The sequence below is a fragment of the Sebastes umbrosus genome, chromosome 9 (assembly GCF_015220745.1).
Source record: "Sebastes umbrosus isolate fSebUmb1 chromosome 9, fSebUmb1.pri, whole genome shotgun sequence".
Classification (NCBI taxonomy): Eukaryota; Metazoa; Chordata; class Actinopteri; order Perciformes; family Sebastidae; genus Sebastes; species Sebastes umbrosus.
In genome coordinates this window covers 929,071-954,876 of record NC_051277.1, presented here as the reverse complement: position 1 = coordinate 954,876, position 25,806 = coordinate 929,071, and the positions used below count along the sequence as shown (strand labels likewise).

Below are 25,806 nucleotides of genomic sequence, written 5' to 3'. Positions count from 1 at the left end.
TGGGACAATTTTCGGACTATTGGGTTTCGCATTAATGAGCCTTCTGACTAATGGCATGACACCTTAGAGGGAGCATCTTTTTATTGTGACTACTATGCAGATTTATAGACATTTATTTTGAATGGACATTGGAGGTAATTATATGCTATTGACTGCTGGACTGTTCTCGTTCACTTATCTTTGGCCATGAAGTGTAAGTCCACCTAAACCACTTTGACGAAGCCCAACTACACTGATGCAAGTAAAGACTACAAAAATGAGTTTATCAATAAAGACATTGATGCCTTTTCTTTGGCGTTTACTGTTAAAATCTGATGTCCATATGAGCCTGGAGCTGCTGCAGATACACAATAGGAAGAGTTCAGACTCTTCAGTCCCGTCTTTAATATTTTCCTATCAGAGCCTGTTCTGTGTGTGTGTGTGTGTGTGTGTGTGTGTGTGTGTGTGTGTGTGTGTGTGTGTGTGTGTGCGTGCGTGTGTATGCGTGTGTGTGTGTGTGTGTGTGTGGATGCCGACATGTGAAATTAAAAGGATTCGGCGAGCGCTGCACCAAATGAAATGACACACATGAGGAATCTGGAAAAGAAAGAAAGAAATGAGCTGATGCACCAGAAAAGAATAAAAGGGTGAGCCGACGCCGCTCGGCCTCAAACAGAGGAGATGTTTGAGAGACCCGGCTCTCATTTAGAACAAATTTAACAGAGTCATCCCGGGAGGTTGTCATGGTGAAGCCTTTGTTCGTTAGAGTTTGTCTCTCTGTCTATTGTGTCAGCGAAAAAATGCTTGACGTCCTTCCAGGTCGCTGTGTTTTCTGTCTTATTACGTTTTTTTTAAGCACCAACTTTCTCTCTTAGTTTTGGATTTCGCAGCGTGGAGTCGGCCCTGCTCTCGTTTCTGCACAGCGGTCGGCGAACGCGGCGCTGCGGGATGATTCTGGGGTATTTTGGGGATGTGTTAGGGCGGCGGACGCCCCGAGAGGATGTGACATGTTTGTTCCTGAGGCCTTCAAAGACAACAGGTCATCATAAAGAGAACACGCCGGACCTGAGTTTACTGTGCACTTTGCTGCGCGTCCTACACTGTCCCCTATTACATGTGTGTCAGCACAAGGGCGGGACTTTAACTGGGGATGGTGACAACTTTGAAAGTTCCAGTTTTTGTCCCGTTGACTTTTTAAAGTTTTAAAGTTTAGCTCAGTAGTGACCCCTCGCTGTAGAGCCGTCATAATCCAGAGGACACACAACCCTGAACTGATAGAAATACAGATACACTGACTTCATTGTATTTCCTTCTCATGCTACATCTTTGGCAGCTCCGCCTCTCTTACTGTCATCGGCAGACCAAGGCCTCATCCTGAACCTTTACTATCTAACCTGAACCTTAACAGAGACATCTGATTGGAGGAATATGTTCTCTGCACCAACTGATACTGTTCAGGGTAAAAAACAAAAAATGACAAAATGATGTAAACTCGTCTCACATGCTATGAAATGTTGATTAGATTGTGCTGTTGATGGACACTATTGTCCCACAATGCACAAAGCAGCAATACTGTGAAACTAATGTTGTTGAAAAAGCTTTAAGGTCTGTAGTACAAAGAAAAGCTTTCTCTTTGTTGAATTGAATCGGTGTTGTCACTCTAAAACCACGCGTTTCTTGTATAATAATTACTAATCCGATTATAGTATACAATTAGTATGTAGTGTGGAATTGAGACACAGCAAAAAATATCATCGACTGTATAAGAAGTGGACGTAGTCACCGTGACATCACCCGTTTGTGGACTACGGTTTTGAAGCTTTGAGTTCGGCATTTTGGCCGTCGCCATCTTGGTTTCTTTGGAACCAGAAGTGACGGGGGAGAGGGCGGAGCTTAACACAACTGAACGCTGAGTAAAACATCTTTAGGTGAATGAATGAGAATGAAAATGTGTAGGCCCCGACACAGCAAGACAACGGTCGGCCATCGGACAGTTTGGGGCCGTCGGTGAGCATCTGTCGGCTCTAGTTCGTTGGCTCTAGTCTGCCCGTCTCGGGGGCTTTTGGCCCGATTCAGCATGTTAACGTGTCGACATGTCGACGGCGGACCTCGTCGGTGAGAGAAATCACTCTGATTGGCTGTTCGGCTTAAACGAATCAGTGCACGAGAAGAGAAATGGAAGAAAGGAAAGCAAGCCAACGAGTAAAGTCAAGAACACAGAAGACTCTTCTCATCGTTCATCTTCATCTCATCTGATCGGTCCAGATATTTTCACAACAACATGAACATCTGGAATGAAGCCAAGTGGTGAGTGAGAGTGCTGTGAAAACGCTGCTTTGTTTCATGTACGCATGATAACAACGGCTTGTATATCCGCCGTCTTCCGGTTTCTCCTATCGTATGATGGATACAGACTACCACCACCTGCTGATGTGGAGAGTTATTTCCTCTCACGCAGGCGCAGAACGTACGAGCTAACTGGCCGTCGGCTGTCGTCTTTGCAGTGTCCTGCAACTTGTCAGCCAAGACAAAGGCAACGTGAGGCGATACAACAGTCGGCCTCCATCGCCGCTAGTTCTCTGATGTGGGCTTGGTGTGTCTGGTCCAGCCTCGCCGGCAGCTGTAGCTCAGTGGGTTCCTTTAACCGCAAGATTGGTGTTTCGATCCCTGTCGATCCTCCTGCTGTCTGCCTCTCAAAGTGTCCTCGAACGAGACGCTGAACCCTAAGTTGCTCTCCGGGCGCTTCAAAGCAGCTCACTGCTCCTAAAATCCTTAGGATGGGTTCAATGCAGAGGTCACATTTCATGTATGTTACCGTATGTATGTATATGACGAAGCTAATGAAGTTTAAGAATGAAAGTTTAAGGCCCTTCTGCATCGGCTTCACTTTTCAGACTGATGTGACATCATGTTAATGTCTGATGACATCATGTTAATGTCTGATGACATCATGTTAATGTCTGATGACATCATGTTAAAGTCTGATGACATATTAATGTCTGATGACATCATGTTAATGTCTGATCACATCATGTTAATGTCTGATGACATATTAAAGTCTGATGACATCATGTTAATGTCTGATGACATCATGTTAAAGTCTGATGACATCATGTTAAAGTCTGATGACATCATGTTAATGTCTGATGACATCATGTTAATGTCTGATGACATCATGTTAATGTCTGATGACATCATGTTAAAGTCTGATGACATCATGTTAAAGTCTGATGACATCATGTTAATGTCTGATGACATCATGTTAATGTCTGATGACATCATGTTAATGTCTGATGACATCATGTTAATGTCTGATGACATCATGTTAAAATCTGATGACATCATGTTAATGTCTGATGACATCATGTTAATGTCTGATGACATCATGTTAATGTCTGATGACATCATGTTAATGTCTGATGACATCATGTTAATGTCTGATGACATCATGTTAATGTCTGATGACCGGCTGGATGAAATAAGTTGCTCCTACATTTCCATGTGCTGACTCAGCAGCGACTACTACAGATTTTTCCTGACATCTTGTTAACGCAGGTTACGCTTCGTTCATTGACAAGCATTTTTTCATGTAAATTGTTGCACATGATTATTGGGAGTTGTTTTTCCTTTTTAAATGTGATTTTTAAAGTTTCTTTAGAAGCATTTCTATCCTGAAAACAGGCAGTTCGGTGTGCATGTCAATCATCTGGATGGTCTGGCCAAGTTGAAATCTCAAGCTGATTGAATCTGTTGTGAGATGGCAACAGAATAAAAGATAATGAGGAGTTTTATTTATTCTTCTGTTGGTGTTCTATTCCTCCTGTCATTGATTCTTTAGTACATTCTAGTTTCAGGCACTGCAGCGTCTTCTTTCATCAGAGAGAACATGCTCTTATAAAGCAGATATTCCTCTGGGTTTGCAGCTGGTTGGTTGTTTGTTTAGCAGTGAATTCATGGTAACCAGCTGAGGAGAATCTAACGCTGCCCCCCCCCCCCACATCCTGCTGAGCTAATGTCTGTCTATCCTGGTCTGAAATTTACTGCGCTCACCGTCCTATACTGCGAAAAGAAAAGTCGTGCGAGCCGAGAGAATTGAGGTATCCATTCCGACGACAGTTTTACAGCGGCTAAGTTCACTTAGCATTAAATCCTCCTCCTCCTGACTGAAGACTAACCTTGTTTTCAGACCAAAAGCAGGCAGGAGAGAGGCAAAAAGGCACGCTTAAATTTAGTGTTTAATTTGGTTAATATCGTCGGCTCACTCTGTAAATTTACTGCAGCCCTCAATTTGAATTAGACTGCGGTGAACAGTCAGTGAGGAGTGGACACTAATGCAAATGCACGAGCGCCGGTCGATATTGCTGTGTTTGCTTTTCTGCCCTGTTTACCCAGAGAGAGAGTGTGTGTGTGTGTGTGTGTGTGTGTGTGTGTGTGTGTGTGTGTGTGTGTGTGTGTGTGTGTGTGTGTGTGTGTGTGCGTGCGTGCGTGCGTGCGTGCGTGCGTGCGTGCGTGCGTGCGTGTGCATGCTAATGGATCACAGTGAAATATAAAAGAAAATGTAGAAAGCTATTCGACACATTCCACATGCCGCACGCAGCTCGTTTACAAAAGCAAATGAATACAAGACACACGGCTCATTTGGGAGAGAACATGAATACCAGAGCGCCGGAGTGTTCAGTCAATAAAGAAACTTTTAGTCGATGTGTCTGTCGATGTGCTGCACATTCCTCCTCTGGAATGCACGGCGTTTCTGTTGGAGTCAATGTGTGATATAACAGGTGACTGTATACTGTTGTGATTTCTCTGTGCGGGTGAACCTTGAAGCATTCATCCAATATGAATATCAATGTGAATGAATAACTGTCAGGGCCGGAGCTGCAGTGTTAAACACAAGCAGACCAGACTGGACGTGTTATTATGTCCTCTTATAAAGGTTGACGTTAAAAACACTCCCACCGTGAAATCTCTCTCATTTGAAGAGTCTGTGATTGATCCGTCTCACTTCTCAAATTCAACGTTAAATATTTGTCAGTTATAAAAACACATTGATGATTGTAGCTCCTCCGTCTTCAGAGTCGACTGAGACAAAGAGTCCATTAATCAGCTGGTCAACAGGAAGTAGACAGCAGCTATGATAATCAATTAATTATTGATCTGGTTCCAGCTTCTCATTTGTGAGGATTTCCTTGTTTTCTTTAGTTTCTTGACTGTTAATCATTACAACTAAAACTATTTGATCATGTCAAGTTGAGCTCCAGGAACTGGTGGCGATTGTTTTCACTTTGTTTTTCCATTTTCTAAATTAGGGCTGTCGTGATATACCCAGCCCGTTAGCACGGAAAGATAAAGACAGATAGATAGATAGATAGATAGATAGATAGATAGATAGATAGATAGATAGTAACTTTATTGATCCCGAGGGAAATTCAAGTTTCCAGCATCACAGTTCAATAGTGCAAACATATTAGTAAAAAGGTTAGTAATACAGAGTATATATAAAATAATATCATAAAATATAGGAGATATAGATATTAAGAAATGTCAAATATGGAATATAATGCGGGATAAGAACTGAGGTAGAGAGATATTTTTAAAAATAGACTAAAGTACAGATAAGGCGTATAAATGCCACTATAATGTGAAAGGTGTTGAGCGTACGATAGTACGCCTTTCTTGATTCCCGCATGTCATTTGTTCGCCATGTATCCTGTTCTGACTGCATGTCAACACATCTGCATATAAATGTTACGGTAAGAGTTAGTGACGTAGAATAAAAAGAGAGAAAGACTTATGGAGGTATATATATCTATATATAGATTAATGAGTATTTACGTCTACTTTAAAGGAAGAAGGCCGTTTACAGAGACCTCTCCTCACTTCCAGTGAAGCTGACGGTTTCTGGCAGAGATTAGCATGTTTTACTTTCAGAAACTAATCAAAGCTGTGATCAGGATCCAGAGAGAGAGAGAGAGAGAAACAACACTAATGTGCTTCTGATTGGAATGAATGGGAACTATGTGTCACAAACACCTGAAATCCTGAAAAATAAAACCCTGATGAATCACCTCTCTGATTAAAGGAAGACATCATCAATCACCCACAAACCCTCTAATACCGAGCCCCAGAGTCTGAAACCAATAAGCAGTCGACCGGGCGGATTTCTCTTCGATACAGAATCACTTCATTACAAACGTCCGTCCGGCTTCCACCCAGACTTTTTCTGCAGTTTGGAGATTAAAAGACGAGTTTCTCAGAGAGCTCAGAGCTGCTTTCACATCGGGACGGATCCAGTTATATTGGAGCCATGTTGCGTTATTTTCTTCATCACACAGTGTTTTATTATTTCCATCCCATATCGGAGCATCTATTCCCAACAGTCAACCTCCGTTCTGCAGCAGAGGAAGCTGTCAGTCTGTCTGGGCTTGTTGGCTGAACACAGAGTAGTGATTCTCCTTTTAAAGGGACAGGCCCACATTTCTTTACTTTCTTACCCGGAGACAGATGAGAAGATGTTGCTTTAGCTATTTTCCTTTATTATATTTATTTATATAAGTTCTTCATTGTCATCGTGGTCATCATCTTCTTCTTCATCGTCGTGGTCTTCTTCTTCTTCTTCTACTGTATTGGGGGTTGCGTGGCTCCATCGTCAGAAACAAAGAAAACACCTTCTGATGTTGTTCAGCTGATTGGTACTGTAGTGTACGTCACCTCCGGGAGGTCAAGGGTTAACCGGACACGTGATGTGGTGCCTGTATGTTACCATTAGAGTGGGGAAATAAAGAGCAGTGTGTAAAGTGTGCAGGCGGTGAGATGTCCTCGCTGTTAGAAACACCACTACACAGACTCAGCAGTTAAGCTGCTGCAGAGTCAGTAACGTCTCCACCTCGGTGCTGACAGCTGACGCAGTTTCACTTCCTGTAGCTTCACATAACCAATCATCACCTGATCCAGACACCCACTCAGTCTAACAGCTCAGTTTAACTCTTTAGACCAGGAGAATGAAACTCCAGATGTTCACAACTGGAAAAAAAAACTGATTATACTTTTATTTTACTGCCAGTCAATCATCGTAACAACACATGAATATCATATTGTCTTACAGCCTGTTGTTGAGTAAAAAAGCTGATCAGCAGATGTATTTTTACCGTAAACTTTGTAGTTTTTAGTTGGACAACACTTTTATGAAAATGTTTTATTCTTGTTTTATCGAGTCTGTCTTGACTTTCTCTTTTATCAGCTGGTACGGGTTGCTTACCCTCAAAAAACAGGAACAGGTTGCAGGGTATAGTCAAAGTGCGCCACCCTCAATGACTTGACTCCTCTGTTCCAAAGCAGGACCTTGAAGAAGGCTCAGTCGGTCCCCGCTGATCCTAGCTGATCCTCGCTGATCCTAGCCGTCTCATTGAGTTCAGGTTGCTGCCGTCAGGCCGCAGATACAGTCTGCCTACATGTCGGACCGACAGGCTCAGAAATTATTTTGTTCTGACTGTGATTGGTTTCCCTTAATGCTGTATGTTGTAAGCCTTTTTTTATTAATCGCCTTTAATAAGCTATTTAGTGTGTTTATTGTTGTTGTGTGACAGCTGTGTGGTCTCACAGGGGTCAGCAACCTGCGGCTCCGGAGCCACATGCGTCTCTTCAGCTCCTCTCCAGCGGCTCCCTGTGGATTTATAAAAAAATTAGTGGAAATGAATAACTGTATTTTTGTTTACATTTTCAATTTTATTGATCATTGTTGTATGTCTATTGTACGATGGTACGACGGAGTATTAGGGCCACATTGAGGGAAAAAAAATAAATCTGAGATTTCGAGAATAAAGTCAGAATATTATGCGAAAAAAATCAAAATTTTCGTGTTATTTTCTTTTTTTCTCGTAATATTCTGACTTTATTCTGTAAATCTCAGATGTTTTTTCCCTCAATGTGGCCCTAATACTCCGTAGTACATTGTCTCTTTGGCCCTCACTGCATTAGACTTATATACTATATACTTAGACTATAAACTGTGTTACCTTCATCACAATGATCACATGTTTTGTGGCTCCAGACACATTTTTGATTTTGTTTTTTTTGCCTAAAATGTCTCTTTGGATAGTAAAGGCTGCTGACCCCTGCCCTAGGGGATAATAAAGTTTTCCTTGATCTTGACCTTGACCTGCTGTGAATGCTCAAGTTACACTGATATGTGGTAATAACCCAACATGGATGAGAAGTAGCTGAACATCCGTTCTACTTCCCGTTGTGCGGATGTAAATCTCCTCTATAGATGTTCAGCATCAGTCAGCGGCTCACAGCACCTCGGCTCATCTGGAAGTTTCCAAACTCACTAACTCTTCTTCTGAAACTTTCACTTATATATTTTTGGCTTCAGGGTCATCAATATTTTCATCAGAAGGGTCCACCCCCCACCCCCCACCCCCCTTGGGCTCCTGCCACAGTAATATCCAGTATAATGAGTCTTTGCCAAGCAAACAGACCCGCAACAATATTGAGAGCTTCTTTTCTGTCCACAGACATTATTTCCCAGAGGAAAATTGGAAATTAAAAAAAAGAGAAAAGAAATTCATCCATTCCATCCATCAACATTGACCCATATCAGCAGCAGAACCAACAGCCCCAGCTGCTCCCCAACCCCCCCACCGCCACCCCCCAGGTCTCATAACCCTCCATTACGTTCTCCCAAACTGCCTTTAAGCAACGACACACTTCACACACAGCGGAGGATTAATCCTACATGAGCGCAGTGACATCACATCGCTCTCCGCGGGGATGAATCATGGAAACCCGGGGCAACACGTCGCGTGGGATCTTGTCGACGACGTCTTGTGTCGACGTTGCCGGGAGCCTTTTCAAGCATCTCGCTAATTAAGCGGCAACGTGACCTCGGGCCTCCAGGCAGCGACCTAAAAGAGAGAAGAAGAAGAAGAAGAAGAAGAAGAAGAAGAAGAAGAAGAGGGAGAAATGGAGTTCGACTTTCTCCTTTTGACAAAGAGAGAAATATTTCTCCCAATTTTTAATCATTCATTCCAAAAATTCTTGTTGCTGCCAAACTGAAAGAGAATGTCTTAATGGTGCCATTACATAAGAGAGGAATGTGAATGATCATTGCTTCGTCTTGTTTATAATGGAGCTTAGAAATAAATATTTTGACTTGAATGCAGTTCTGCAGAGAACACCAGTTAGATTTTAGACTTTGTTTTTCTCTTACACTGCCTTTCACAAGGAAATATTTTACTTTTTACTTTGTTTTATTGGACTAATTCCACAAATATCAGTAATAAATATAACAAACTTTTTAAAATATCATTTAAAATAAAGTATTTTCTGATATAGATTTTATTTGACAGCGTATTCTTAATATAGAAACGTGCCATGTTTTGACAATAAGAGGTCTTGAATCAAAGACACAGACTGAGTTGCACGTCGACTCCGGTGAAAGAATACAATGCTCTCCACTTAACACGTCATCCAACAACATGCAATCTGATTCAGTGTCCTCGGTGTGACTCACATGCATGTTTCCACACTTTGCACATACAGCTGTCACACGGGATAAACACACACTCACACTCGGGGTGAAATAAGAGCATTATGGTGTTTGAGTTGGAGCTAAACATGCGAGGAGACTGATGAGCTGCGAGAGAATAAACAGCAATGAAACAGATCAACACGCACTCGGCCTGACGGTCGGGGTTGAAACAAGCTGGAGGCTCGATTAGTGGTGGAATAGCTGAGAGAGTCAAAGAGGATCAGCCCTGAAAAGACACATACCCTATATATATATATATATATATATATATATATATATAAACTGGTTAGTGATTTCCAGGCAGGTTCTGGAGCTACGAGCATCTTTTTCTAAGCAGATTTATGGATGTTTATCTGTGATGGTCATCCGGCCTCAGAAAGTATCACACTGAATCTACAAATGTGTGTGTCCGATGCTGTATCATGTTCAGATTTTGACTGATTTATGAGGATGATTTTTGATGCAAATTGCCTCCATAATACCTTAATTGCCTCAGTGAGCCGTGTGTCACAGCCGGCGCTGCAGCTCCAACTTCCTGCCGTGTTGGAGAGAAGGTCAAACCAGCGGGACAAACCACAATAACCGACTTCCTGTTGTTGTTTTTTAGAACACCTGCATGCACCTCTTCCTTTCACCACAACACACGTTTATTATTTTATTCTACTTTATGAAACTGTTCAGATCTCCTGTTACAAAATAAGCATCTGTTGTGAGGGGTTGCAAAGGAAGATTGACATTTATGGAACATTTTTGTACATTTTCCAACGGAAGTGGGAATTTTGCACAATTTCCCGCACACTTCCATCACATGTTGGCTTCAGAGTCTGACACCGAGGAGGTTCATGGAGAGGAGATGGAGGTCTGAAAGGAACATGATTGGAGAGAAGTCTTTTATTTTGTTTCATATGAAATATAAAAGGTCAAAATAATGTTAAATGAATCATCTCATTTAAGTAAAGTTTGAAACCACTGAATTGTTGAAGGCATATAGGCGATCGCCTCCGGGTGCCATCTTCTGGGGGCCCTGGTCCATCTGAATGAAATGAATAGAAAATAAATAAATAAGTAAATAAATGAATAAATAAATAAATAAATAAATACATACATAAATACATAAATGAATAAATAAAATGCGGCTGGGCGCCCTTCCTCATTTTCTGCATCGAGGTATCAAATGAACAAATAAAGAAATAAAGAACGAAATATACTTTTCACTCCTGTAACTCTCTTTCTCACACTTTGTCATCTGCCCGGCTGCATGTATTTGTTAATATAAGTAAAACTGACTAAACACCTTTAAGCCGACAATATCAGGGAACAATTGTTTATTTATATTATAATAAATACAGTAAGTTATGAATATAAAAAGGGCACTAAAAGGGCTAGAGCCGGCCCTTATTAGAAGTTCAGTCTGCTTATGATCTGGTTTGTTTCTATCTCCATATGACATGAGAATATAGTCCGTGCAAATACATCATTATATATTTCATTCCTGTTATTTCTTCTTAATTCTCATGCAAAGTTTCCAGCTTGAATATTCCAGAGATGTTGCCTCCCTGGTTGTGACGCTGTTACGGCTCCGGACAGGTATTGAAATGTATTTGTATTTTGTGTCAGAGTGAGTGCCCTTCATCTTTTGAGGATCTTTGTGTGACTTTGTTTTGTGTCAGAGTGAGTGTCTTTGTGTGGTGAGGATCTTTGTTTTCTTATTTAGGTCCTCGCTCTCTGATTGGCTGGAGGTGTGGGTTCGGTCTGGGCTGTGTCGGCTGTTGATTGGTCCAACAATCATCCCAGCAGTTTAAAATGCTCTGGTGCCCAGCAGTCTGACAGCAGCCTCATTCTGTCCTAGGCCTCCTAACCTTTGAGGTTAATTTATGAATTAGTGTGGATTTAGTAGCCTTAGTGCTCGAGTAGTTTAGTTGGATTAGTAGTTTAGTTGGATTGTATAACTTGAAATCGTCTTTTTTCTTTGTTTCAGAATTAGTAAAATGTTTGGTAGGGGTGAACTGCCGTTTCTCTTTTATTAACTTGTTCTGCTGTTCATCTGCTGGATCCCAGGGAGACACACTTAGTCATTGTATTTAGTTAGTTTGATATTTTAGATTGAGGTTAGTCAGGGTGTTTAAAAGATAGATTTAGTTTGTTGTTTGGGTCTTAGTTCACCCAGAGTTCATTTGTCTCATTGTTTTTGTTTGTTGAATTGAGTTTGGTAATAAACCTTTTTACTTAACTCAAACATCTAGTCCTGAGATTGTGGTTCGGGGACCGGGGAGGGAATATTCTTCATATTTTAATGCTGCGTCTGACCTCCCGTAGACAGAGGCGTAACAGACACTGATGTTGGATATTGATCAAAGATCACAGAAAGACTTCTGCAGCTTTAACAACAATATGGCGTCCCGGCGCCTCCAAGTAGGTTACGCATGCGCCCTGCGTCACGCGTCACGCCCCCTGCGTCACGCACCCACCAATCAGCTGAAGGAATACCTGCAAGGTAGTTCAAACCAAGATGGTGCACACAGGTCTACTCACATTGTGGGACTACCGGTTTTGCCAACGAGCCAAAATAAAGTCCGTCATTCATATTTCAGCTGTTCTGCTGCAGAACCGGATTATTCTCCGACTTCATCCGGATCCCCGAACCTCCATCCAGCTCACCGGAAACCGGGTATTGAGAGGTAGGTCCGGTGTTTACCGGAGATTCGCTGAGCTGTATATTAGACGCACGATGCGTCACTTGGTTTCATCTGTGTAGTTCTCAAACTGAGTATGTTTATTATTATTATTATTATTATTATTATTCTGATAGTTTGCTTGTTGATCCTGAGGAGGAGTTTTCTGCTGAGAGTTTTCAGGTTGTGATTGAGCTGACTGAAGGACTCAGTGATTGTTGTCTGATCTGATGGTTTCATGTTGAGCTCTGACTGTAGACATCTACACTGTGATTGTGTGTTTGTTGTCTGCTGGTTGTTATTCCAGGGTTCATGCAGTGTTTCTTGCTTTAGTAGCCTGATGAGAAACAGATGCAGACATTATTAAATATGCACATAGTGGACAGGAGGAGTACAGTATGGGGGGGGGTGGGGGCTCATTAAACCAGCTGTTATAAAACCTATCAACTGTTTACAAAGATTAAAGTTAGTGGTTAAACTACAGAGTTCCCTCTCTCTCTCTGGGACACAGGCTGTCTCTTATCATACAGTATGTATTAGTCCTTCTTTAAGTGTCCCAGTGACTCTGAGGAAGAGACATCGGACGGACCTCTGGAGAGAGTTCAGTCCAGTCTAGATTATAAAATAGACCTGAGCAGCTAGAGGTTGCTCTAGAATGTGCAGGTCTGGCACAATATTAATATAATATTAATATAACAATGTTTAAACATACTGTACTTCAGAAGTGTAGATGTGATAGTAAATCTTTCTCTGGGTCCTCTGGGGTTTACTTTACTGGTTCAAGGATAAACTGGTAAAGTTCCAGACGTTTAGTATTACCGTTTCAAACTTTCTTTTAATTTGATTTTTATTGTTATAATGTTACTGATATCGATACTGAACATTACTTAAATGGGTATTTAGGAAAAGAGAAGATGTATTACAAAAGCAAATATGAGAACAATTAAATCACAATGTTTGTGCCAGAAGGTGTGAAAAATACTCAGATTAAATACGTCTCCTTATCACTTTCAGGGTGTTTTGTTGTTAAATGTTTGAAGAGTTTGTGTGTATCACAAAAGTGCTCTGCTCGTTATAGCTGTGAACGTAGCGGTGCAGTGTGCGTGAACAGTTTAGTTGAATAAATGCTACAACCCCTCAAGACCCAAGCCAAGTTCCCGTGTCTTGCTTGTGACGGAGGTTAGCCATGAAGTTAGCGATAATTTAGCCTTAAGGTGGATCAGCTATCCTACAGCATGTGTTGGCTCCTATACCAGACTCTGTACTGCGTATTTATGTCAGTACAATGAACAATACCGCGTTAACACTGATAATACCGTGATCATTTCGGTCACTATAATATGAATTATCATAGCGTTTCATCTCTAGTACCTGACGACATCATGATCTCTGTCAGACGCTGACTCTGCCAGTCAAACAGCGACAGTATAACTGAGTGAGGATCCAACCAGATGGCGTCCCAGGAAGGTAACGAGCTCCTGTATTCGGCCCGCTGCTTGTTAGCGGAGACTCAGAGTTCCTCCAGACTATAGACAAATAAAATGAAATGGCAGACTAATGACTAAACTGCCCTGTAAGATTGCTTAATTCACTCCCTCCCTCAAGAGCTCTCATCTTCACTCCATATCGTCTCCTCACAACGATCACTCTGGATTAAACAGTTTAATCTGAATCTCCACCTGAATGATGAGGGATTAGAGATGAGGGATTAGGGATAGAGATTAGAGATGAGGGATTAGAGATGAGGGATAGAGATGAGAGATGAGGGATTAGAGATGATGGATTAGAGATGAGGGATTAGGGATAGAGATGAGGGATTAGAGATGAGGGATGAGGGATAGAGATGAGAGATGAGGAATTAGAGATGATGGATTAGAGATGAGGGATTAGAGATGAAGGATTAGAGATGAGGGATTAGGGATGAAGGATTAGATATGAAAGATGAGGGATTAGAGATGAGGGATTAGGGATTAGAGATGAGAGATTAGGGATGAGAGATTAGAGAAGAGAGATTAGGGATGAGAGATTAGGGATGAAGGCCATTTCTCACTACATTTTTATTAATTTGAATAATTAAGTGATTAAATGAGAAACTAATCAGCGGTGCACGTTAACATGAATTAATCATTTAAATTTCTCCTTTGACACATAAAATATCTGTATTTTTAAAATGAATTCCAACTTTGATTTACAGCATGTTTTTAATTCTTCACCTACTGTGGTTTCATCTCCTCCTCCTCCTCTCCCCATCTCCTCTGTCTTTATCTTCTTTTTCATCTGATGTTCATCCTATGCTTCATCCTCCTCCTCCTCCTCCTGTCCTCTATCTATGATGATGGAAAGACTCGGCTGTAAATAAATGATGGAGTGATAAAATATCTTTGTGGTCGTGTGAATGGATGGAAGATTCTCTGGCAGAGTGAGTCGAACATCCTCGGGTTTCCTGCTGATGAGCAGAAAAGTGTCTCGGAAGCCAAAACGCCGAGCGGAGCCTCAGCCGGATCAAACTCCGCAGGACTTGGCCAACTTTCAAACGCCCGTCTGCGATCGATCGAGGCGGTCTGTCGCTCTAATTGAGCGCTCCCACAGGTCGAACCCGAAACCGTGGAAACCCAAACACGTGAACCGAGACGACTCGGGCGCAGAGGAACGCCGCCGCTGGCCGGAGTCCAGTCGGCGCTGAACCCTTTCCACAGCAGAAGGATCTGAACTGGCAGCGCTCAGTCCTGCAGGAGCAGCAGCAGCAGCGTGTTCCTCCTTTAATCCTCCCTTTAACTATTCAGGTTCTGTCTGCTCGTGTTCCAGAGGAGATCCCCGACTTCTCGCGTCTGAAAATCTCTTCAGAGGATCCCAGGAAACTTGTACAGCCTCCAGGAAACCAGCCTGTGTGATAAACACTTTGTTCGCTCTGCAGCAGCTCATCTTTGCCTCTCTTCATGCTGCTGCTGAGCTTCTGAATTCATTTTCAAATCCTGCTGCTCACCCCCAGGTGTTACACGGTGAAGGCCTTGAATATATTCCTGAATTACCGTCCCCCCTTATCGGAACGTGAGACCTGTACGCTCTTCTTATCGGGTGCAGGTGCTTGTCCCTGGGTGAGGCTGATTCCACAGGCGTGTTGTTGGGGGGGTATTTCCATATGTTTGGGAGTAAAGGTGGTGTGACTGCTGAGTGTCTATGAAGCCTGGTAGTGAACATGTTTCACCTACAGCTGCCTAAAGCCATCTGGATTCTAGAGCTCACCACCGACCTCTACGCTAACAGGTAGTCTGAGGTTACTGGACATAACAGCAGCACAGATGCATGAAGGGAACCCAGTGAGAAGAGATGGAGGCTGTTGTATGCTGTACAGATTGTAAAGCCCCTTGAGGCAAACTTGGGATTTGGAAGTCTCTATGGACACCTTCAGAAAACTCCTGAAAAGTCGGTCTCTCGGAGGTCGTAGCGGCTCAGTTTTAAAGCTAGACTTAAGATCCTGGTATCATAGTAAACTAAAGAACCTGATGAATCCATCGGTACCAACCAGGTCAGACTAGCTGGTCATGAAGAGGTTAAATAACGCTCTGAACTTTGGAAAATCTGTATGTCCATGTTCAAAGGGGTCCCTTGACCTGAGACCTCCAGATCAGTAAATGTAAATGGGTTCTCCCACGAGTCTCCCCTTTACAGACATGCCCACTTTATGATCATCACATGCAGTTTGGGGCAAGTCATAGTCAAGTCAGCACACTGACACACTGACAGCTGTTGTTGCCTGTTGGGCTGCAGTTTGACATGTTATGATGGGAGCATATTGTTTTATGCTAAATGCAGTACCTGTGAGGGTTTCTGGATCAATATCTGTCATTAATTTGTGTTGTTCATTGATTTACAATAATAAATATAACCATACATTTACATAAAGCAGCATATTAGTCCACTCCCATGTTGATAAGAGACACATCTAAGGTAAGGTACATTTAGAACAGATTAAAAAATGTGATTAATCTGCGATGAAAAGTAGTGCACTGTAGTTTGTGTATATCCCACAAAATCAATTAGTATGTAATCCATGTTATCGTGAACGCTGCGTAGGGACGAGGTCTGCCCGGAATAACTTTAGCGAGTGTCCAACAAACTGTGTGTGTTTGTGTTACTTTAGCATCTCTAGCGTTGCCGGAGGCTTCATGCTCGCCGTCGCCGCCACACGTAGTCTGCGTAACTTTAGTGAGTGTCCAACAGACCGTGTGTGTGTATTAGTGGTGAGTGTGAGGTTGTTGGTGGCGTTCTAGCTGTGAATGTAGGTATAGCTTAATGTCGGTTAACTGTTAAACGGTTAGTTATTAACATTCCTACTCCAGGTGCATTAGTGCAAAAACAGTGTAATATAACATGTATTCTTTTTAGCTTTATTATCACACATATCCTTTATTTAATCTGTTGTTGATTTAAGATATTACATGGCTCATAAAGAAGTGTATGCCTTTTTAATTCTGCACTAAAGACTTTCTATTTATTAATAATAATAATATTAATAAAGAACTATATCATGAGCAACTTTAACAGGCTTGTTGATCCCAGCAGTTTTGTTATGAACTAGTAGAGTAGTACTTCTAGGAAAATACAGAGAAAGTCCTGAGTCAGCTACTATAAACTACATTTATTTAAAAATGCATGAATTATGATTATAAAAGCGGGGTAATTTTCATATTGCTCTCTGTGGTGAGCAGATATGCTCTCATTCTGCCGCAGCCTCGCAGCCGATAACGCCTCGCAGCTGGATGATAAGAGTTAGCAGAGATACGGCGGCTAAATACAGCTCGTCCCCTCTGCTGCACGGCGCCCTGCTCTCTGGAATAATGTGTGTTTTTAATGTAAATATGCTGTATGGAAACTCACAGGGTTATACCGCTTGCATTCATTAATCTTTCCATTAGCGCGACAGTTATTAATTTTCATTTAGAGGTGCACAAAGGGGGACTTTTGTGTGAAATCGCAGCCTATTTATCAGCCCGAAGCAGGAGGGGAGATAATGTTCAGAGGCAGGAAAGGTGTGTAAAACCAGATTAAAGGAGCAGACCGCGGAGTTAAAAACAACAGATATTGTTCTGTACTCAACGAGACGTGGATCTAAAGGGATACTGACTTTACTCATGAAGATGTGTTTACTGGTCATGGTTAGTAGTATGAAAACAGTATGATGTCTTCTGAGGAAATAACCCCGATGATGTCATAGCGCTGTCATCAGAGTAATCTCATTTCGAGGTTGGAAGGCTGGCAGTATGAAGTGGGGGTTTCATAAATTGCAAGAAGAGGTGCATTGTGGGAAATGTAAGATCCAGCCTGCTCAGAGATCGACCCATACCAAAGAACATAGGTCGCCAAGTTCCATCGCAACATCAGCGCCCAGCGGCAGAGCTACGCTTCCGCCATTTTGGACTGAAAGTGACGACCAGACATCAGTAAAACGTCCTCCTACAAAGAGCAAAAGTAAAACTAAATTATTTCTATTCTATAGTCATATTCTACCGAAATAGCCTGCCTTTAACAATAAAATATTATAAATATAATAAGTGTTTTCAGTTAAAAATGTGGGCTGTAGTTTCATCGGTTTGCTTCTAAACCGTGGGCCGGTACTAGGGACTAGAACACCGGAGATCTCTTCCTGTTCAGGGGAGAAATGATTCTCAAGTTTCATCATGAATACTTTCACAGAGAAATGTGAATATTACGCAGCGAAAAATCTACGTACTTTTTGAGGTTGATTTTTCTGAGCTTTATAAAGGCATCAATGAATCACGTCGAGAGGAACTGGTTGAGCTGCGTCTATATTTATGAAACAACAACACGGAGGCTCCGTAGTCCCAACCAAGATGGCAAACTGTACTTCTCCTTTACACCTTGATAAAGGCCACGCAGACCGGATCCAATCCTTCCTTCTTCCCTTTCACAATAAAAGAAGCCCTAGACATATAATATTCATAAGCGAGTATTTCAGATTTTGTGTCGTTTAATCGTCACGCCCGCGGTGCGTAAAGGCTTTGAAACCGAGACACAAACATCCATGGTCTGGTGTACCGTGGTCCCCTCCCCCCGCTGGCCCGCTGCCACCGTGACCACAACCTGTTTAGCTCTCGAGGCGGAGCTCTCGGGATGGATAATAAACCTGAGAGCAGAGCATCGTATCCAGGAGGGGGCGCTGTTCGCTAACAGAACACCAAGTCAGTTTAGGAACAGATGAAGTCACATTTTCTTTTCTTATTCACCCTCCATCTCAAAGCCATTGACTTCATCAAGCCAATTATTATTCAATTTAACTAAGCAAGGAATGTCTGTCTCTTTGATCGTCCTTCACATATCTGGTCCATCCGATCCACTTTACACTCGCCGGTGTATTGCCGGAGTCGTGCATGTCAATGTCGCAGCATTAAATCGTTTCCTTTTGATAGTGATACTTCGATATAATGATGTTACAACCGAACTCTTCATTCGGAGTCAACAAGTGATTAACGGTTCACATCTGTGTCACCTTGTTCACCCTTCCCCCCCCCTCGATGAGTCTGAATCTCTGGACGTAGAAGAAGGACCGGAAGAGGATGAATTGAAACTACTTGATAGTGTTTTATTATTCTGCAGCCCGACCCCGCGGCACCGAGCATCACAACTTCTTAAGGTCATCAGTTTTTTTTTCTTTTTTCTTTTCAGAAGTAAAGATCAAACATATCAGTGCTATTATCATAGGTCAATACATCAGACAGGTTGTGAACTTCAAAGGCTTCCCTCTCTCAGCTTGGCATGGACCGCGCTGCTCTCCCTCTGCCAACAGGCTGTCCGGGGACGGGAGGGAGTGATGTCAGCAGTCGCTGTCCACCGCCCGGAACTCGGCTTGCAGCCCAAAATCTGCTCAGATCGGCGCCAAGACCGCACTGTTTCCCATAACACACATACACACACGCACACGCACACGCACACGCACACGCACACGCACACACACACACACACACACACCCTCGTCTCACATATCAACGTGGTTCAGTTTAAGAGCTGGTCTGTGCTCCGGCTGCAGGAGGTGAACCGCAGCCGCCGGCTCCTTTGTTTACATCATTAGAGACACGTGATGCGCTCGGAGCGGAGCGGAGCGGCAGAACAGAAACATCTAGAGGAAAATATTAATATTCACCTTTTAGATCCAGCATGTTGTCTTTAATCTGTTCTGATGAGAGACCTGTGACGTGTCTCAATAGTATCCCATCATGCACTGCTCTGACCTATCTTCCTTCTCCTCCGTGTGCATCATGTTGGTTTTAATACAGAAGTGTGCTCACAGCTGAAAACCTATTTCATTATGCGGAGTGAACTGTGTGGACTCTATTGTCCCACAGCTCATGGCAAATACAACTGGAAACTTATTTCATTATGCAGACTGAAGTCTGGAGTTTTAGGGTGACAGTAATGAACACAGTGTCTCCACAGTGCATGGCGAATACAACGGAAAAAATATCCTTTACAAAATTGAGGGCCGTCTTAAATTATTGGAAACATATTGTATTTCTCATTGTGAGGTTTATTTGTCGTGTGCTGTGTTGTTGCAGTTAAATACAATAAAGTGATTCAGATATTTAGCTTTCAGCAACTTCAGGCAACAAACTCATAACTAACTTAACATTCAAATATTAAACCCATTCTCCTAATCATGTGTTCTCATATATATTACATATTTACTTTGCATAACTGTTTCCAAATTAAGAAGGGGGGCAACAAATACACGATTTAATGAGAGATTCCTAATTCTCTAGCTAAAGTAATAGTTAGTAGTAGATTTGTTCCTTTTTTATCAGGGGGTACGGACTCTGTTTGTTTCGTTCACCCGCGACTAGTGAACCGCTAAATGAACAACTCATTTGGTTCAGTATTTTTTAATTAATTAAAGGTGGGACTAAGAGAAAAAGTCACAAATACAAATCTGTGTGATACTTCAGCACCACGGACAGCGCCACGGATTCATCAACACACAGCAGAGTTCAGCTGCTGATGTTTCAGAGCCGACGTCGGGGCCGTACATCCTAAAGACGGGTTTTCACCAAAGGTTCCCGGGACTTTTAGTCACGCTGGAAACAGAATAAATGGTTTTGTCTCACTGCTGCGTATCTTTACCGATGCACGTTGGAAAATAACTTTTTCTCTCTCTTTTCTTTTTATGAGTTGGGAAGCCGACAGCAGAGCCTCACTTTACTTTCTATGTTGTTCGAACAACGAGAAACGCTCTCGCCTCATCCTAGAATGGTGTGTGTGTGTGTGTGTGTGTGTGTGTGTGTGTGTGTGTGTGTGTGTGTGTGTGTGTGTGTGTGTGTGTGTGTGTGTGTGTGCGTGCGTGCGTGTGTTTGACCAATCAGCGACGGTCATCCCTGTAAACTCCGCCCCAAAAGTTCCTGTATTTTCAGAAAGTACAACCCCCCTGAACAGGGACTTTTTACCCCCCAAAAAATGTCCCCAGAACTTAATTGAGACCTTGGTCCCTGGTCCCTGGTCCCTAGTCCCTGGTCCCTGCGGTCAAAATGCAAAGAGTTCCTAAAAAAGTTCCTAGTTCCGGGGTAAAGTTCCTACGGTGGAAACGGAGCTATAGACTCGCCTGTCCACCGACAGAAAGCGCGTCAGTGTCACGTTTTGTGTCAGCGTGTGTTTGTAGGGACAGTTGTTACATGATGTTTGTCATGTTTTGCGTAGTGATGGAAATCTAACTTCAGTTAAATACAGTGCATGTATTTGTTGTATACTTACTGCTAAATCAGTACATTACACAAATGTGTGCATAGAAATATTGTACTCAAATATCAAAAATCAAGGCACTCATTGTCAAGAAAAGCCCCTCGGCTACTGATGCATGAATGAAACTCAGTATTTTAGATTTAAGATGTTCTATAATGAGGATTCCCAGACAGCCAAATTTACTTTATATTGTGTAAAGTCTAGGAAAGTAATTAATAATACCAGCTGTCAATAAATGTAGTGAAGTAAAAGTACAATGTAGGAAAGTGGAAATGAAGCTCTCTACTGGACTGATGTGCAATACTCTTAAACTTAGTCACCGTCTTCCTCTGCATCCAATTTATTTCTTCATATCTCGCCGTCCTCTCCGTCCGTCCCTCCTGACCGTCTCTCTGTTATTTCGGACTCTGAGTCTGTGTGATTTGGTCGGGCTGGCCGGCCGGCAGCGCTGCGTCGGGCCTCACCTCTCTTTCCGTTTGATTAAATCATAGCTGTGGTGGCGAGACGGGTCCCGCAGAGTCAGGTGCAGAATTATTAACCTTTGCTGTCGGAAGGACGCCTCTCTCTCGGCAGGCCTGCAGTGAGACAACCGGCCAAGATGGAAGCCCCGGTTCACAGCTCACACCACTGTGTGTGCGTGTGTGTGTGTGTGTGTGTGTGTGTGTGTGCGCATGCGCGTGCACGTGCATGTGTGTGCGTGTGTGATGGAGCGGAGGCGGGGCGGCAGTCAGCTCGCTGCTCAGAATGAAGTCATCCATCCCTGAAGGTGTCTGAGCCGGCGGCTCCGTGTTGCCGGTCACTCCCCGTCCTCACAGATCACAGACCGGATACACAGCGCTTCATAATTCAACAAAGAAACTATAAGCAACTCAGGAAACCATGAAACTCCACAGCTCATCACAAAAAATCACATCTATTCTGGAATTATCCGACATTTTGATCCTCCTCAATGACACCGCTGCTGGACGCCGTCCTCACAAACTCACATCACTTCCTTCTCCTGAGTGGAGAGAAGCAGCGAGACAGATAGGGATGCACCGATACTACTTTAGATTACACCGAGTACAAGTACTTACATTTGGGTACTCTCCGATACCGAGTACCGATACGAGTACTTCTCTGTGCCAAAAGACCCTATTTTAAGTCTTGTGTAGCCGAGGGTTACGCTGCTCCTTTACTTTATAAAGATAATAAATGAATAACACGGAGCCTCTGTAGTCTGCAGCCTCGTTAATAACAGCGCATCACCACTTCACGTCTTCTGTTCCTCCCTGACATGAACTCCCCAGACACATACACTGAAACACTGAAACACTGAAACACTGAAACACTGAAACACGGCTTACTAGAGGAACTAAAGTCATTCACAACTCAACTAAATAACTTACACGTTTACAGTTAGCTGTTATCCACCAAGCTAACGCGCTCTGCTTGTGTGAACATAGCGGCGGAGGATGAGAGACGGCAGACAGAGCAGATTGAAATGTTGCTTTCCTCCATGTTTAACCGTTTCATCGTGTTTATGCTTGTGAACAGGTGTAATAACGTATCTTGGCTTTACACTTGCAAAGTTTTATTGCACGGGTGTAGCGTCAACTCGTCTCCACCGCGGCCTCTCTGATCAGCTGTTCACCGACTGCGCTATGTGTGTTGATGTGTGTGTTGATGTGTGTGTTGATGTGTGTGGAGCTCCAACAAGGCCTATAGGAAAGAGGCTGGTCACGGGCGGACGGGGTGTGACACATGCACTTGTACCCCGAAGATATGACGCATACTCAGCCTCCTTCCAGAGGCCTTGATCAGCAGCAGGAAGAGGCTGCTGCTGACCGGAGCCCGTATATAGGTAATACCTATTATGCCCTGATATCGCGATTCAGTTTTTCGTCCTGACGTTGCATATCGTCACGTTTTTATATCGCGATATTTCGTGCCACGATATTTGGTCACACCCCCTAGTATCGGTGCATCCCTACAGACAACTTCCAACTGTTTAGTGCTAAACTAAGATGGTAGACATTCTACCTGCTCCACGTCGGCATGTTAGCGTTGTCACAGCGAACATGCTGATGTTAGCTTTTAGCTCTTAGCAGCACGGTGTGTCTAAACGGAGCCTCACAGAGCTGCTGTCATGGCCGGAGACTCGTCGTGTTGTTGCTCTCTAATTCTCCTCCTCGAGGGGGGGGGGGGGGGAGAACTGTCAGACTCTTATCATCACTCCTCAATCTCTGCTACACTCAACCCGATGCCTCCCTCTGGGAAGTGACAAGTACAAAGCCTCCATGCAAAGTATAAATGCTAATATAATAACTATTGCTTTAATCTTTTATCACGTAACCAGGTTTCTCCTCAAAATGAGGCGGAGCTGTTGACACTTCTTACATGCAACTGATTTTAGGACTTCACATATCCGGTGTATTTTATGGAAAATGTGAATCCCTTGATATTAAATGTCCTTCAGTAATGTTCTGTAGAGGTCCAACTAATATCTGTTCTTTAAGTGTAGAGAAGTAGCAGATCACATGACCTGGTTAAGATATGTTTGAGACGAAGAACATGACCACACATATCTAATGAAACAATTTGATTCTACCAGCAAAATCTGATTTACACAAAGGTAGATCTGTATTTTAATGAATCTCTAAATCTCTCACACACCTTTAAGACACTTTATGAGAAAGCCTGTCTTTGTTTAATTAGATTATTTTACATCCTAATTTAAATACATTTGCTTTTATCATGTTCTACAGATGTCTGGTTTCAACTTCTGTATTTGATAAAGTTGATTAAATATTAAAATAATATATATATTTTCTTACATTTCACCGGTGTAAAGAGATGCACACTGGCGTTAAGGTGGCGTTCAGGCACACAAGTTCAACGCCAGGTCGGCTTTCCATGTTCATGTTTTGTTTGCTTAAATTATTTTTATTTTTTTATTATTTTGTTGCCGTGGCGGCGTTACCAGCAGAATCACTGTTATGTGGCTTCTATTCATTTTGAAAGTGCGATAACCGGGTTGGCTCCCTCTTTGCAGCAGCTAAAACCATATGGCTCCTTCTTCTCTTCTTCTTTGGTAGTTTTGGCAGCACCTTTCCCGGTTCACTGTGCTGATCAGGATCCAGCGCCACCACATCCACGTAATGCCGCCGCTGTTACGAAGGACAGAAGTCGTACAACGCGTGTTAGAAAACAGAGTTTTCCCTGAAGACACCCAGCAGAGTTTTGTCGAGATCCTGTGTAATATTTGACGCACAAAGTTTTAAATCTTCTCATCTAGTTTACCGGTCCACACTTCTGATTTGTTCATCTCTCCATGGAGTGAGCGGTTGGTTAATGGCTGCTCTGTGCAGAGATGCCATGAGAGAACGAGAGCTAGAGATCGTTCTGACCCTGCACATCTTCACATGCATTTTAGTTTTAGCGGACCAAACTAACATTCCCTCTCTCTCTCTACAGTAGAACTTTATTCATGACTCACCAGCTTCTGTCCAGCCATCTTGTTTGTTGTCGTGCCCTTCCTGTCACGCCGCTGCTTTGAAAGGAGCGTTAATCCACAGTCAGCTGTATTTACCATCATAATAAACGCTGGCAGAATGTTTGCTGACTGATTTTATTCTGTGAGAGTGAAGCTAGCGGCTCTGCCTCTAATATGGCTCAGACCTGACTCGTTGCAGAGTTGTAATTAGCCTATTAACAGTTAACAGGCAGGTTTTTTCAGCGAAGGCCACACAGTGGAAGCGTTTAGACTACAACTGCCACAGCAGACTGGAATAATCAGCCCTGGTTTACACTGATAATTGCCTGTTACACAATAAGAAGGACAGAGTGGAGGCATTGTTTGTGACACTTTGACACACAGAGCCGCGGATGAACCGACAGCCCACGCCGAAGGACGAGGCAGCCGAGATCAGGTCCCCGCAGGGATCCAGGTTCCCGGCAACCAATTAGATAATGAATGAAGCTCCGGGCTCCGGGCCTAACGAGACCCAGAGCGTGTACCGACTGCCGGCTGACGGGTTGACGGGTAATGTGGAGGGCCTGGCGATAACGAGGTCGCTTCGTGATTGTGACAATTCGATCTGCGGTTTAACCTCCTGAACTCTGCGTTTTCTCTTTTCCCTTAAATGTTCCCGTCGTAATAAACATTTAAAGTTATAACACATTCTAAATATCTGTTCTGTCTGCTCAGCTTTATGATTCATCAAATCCATGCACATACACATCTTTAATATTTATATACAGCATTGTAGATGTTGTGTTGTGAGATCATTGTGTACACTTTTCCCCAAAACTTCAGCCTGACATATCTGATATCTTTGTAAACTTTTGGATCCACAACAATTTAAAATAAAGTTGTGTGAGTTTGGACGCTGCTTGACCTTCCAGCATGGTGGTCAGCAGGGCGGAGGAGGTGAAACCAGGATTCATCCACCTTCTCTGGCTTACTGGAGGAAGAAAACAGGTTCTAAGATAAATGTGTTTATCTTAGTTTCTTTATCTTAAAGAATAAAGTTTATTAGGGTTATACTGACAAAGTATAGATACCATTACATTATGACATTTATGGGATTCATCAAGTTGGGTTTGTAGAGATTAAGAGCATGGATTTGATTAAATATTTATCCCCTCTCTGTCAATCTATACTATAGTATATGAATATCAAGTTGCATTATGGGACATGTAGGATCCAGTGGAGTTTGAGCCATACTAAGGGCTAAAGGTTGGGATATCTCGACCTCTGCTGCCTCCAATTTCAACTTTCTTTTCTTAAGCTATCTCCCAAAAGTCTCCCAACTTAATGCTCATTCGTTGGAGCGTTAAGCTTTAGAGACCATCAGAGAAGATTGGCTATCTTTATATAATTCTTAATGTCATCGGTGC

At 42.8% G+C, this 25,806-nt stretch overlaps 2 long non-coding RNA genes across 2 annotated transcripts; both read left to right on the top strand.

Annotated features, from left to right (window-relative positions):
• The first annotated feature begins 3,911 nt into the window (after nt 1-3,911).
• LOC119494564 lies at nt 3,912-16,475 on the top strand. The gene is made up of 4 exons (XR_005208239.1): nt 3,912-3,924; nt 5,286-5,292; nt 6,761-6,768; nt 16,262-16,475. It is a non-coding gene; the product is annotated as an uncharacterized LOC119494564 (long non-coding RNA).
• Nucleotides 11,325-13,323, top strand: LOC119494563. Its single transcript, XR_005208238.1, has 4 exons — nt 11,325-11,374; nt 11,825-12,002; nt 12,114-12,186; nt 12,318-13,323. It is a non-coding gene; the product is annotated as an uncharacterized LOC119494563 (long non-coding RNA).
• Nucleotides 16,476-25,806: the final 9,331 nt, after the last annotated feature.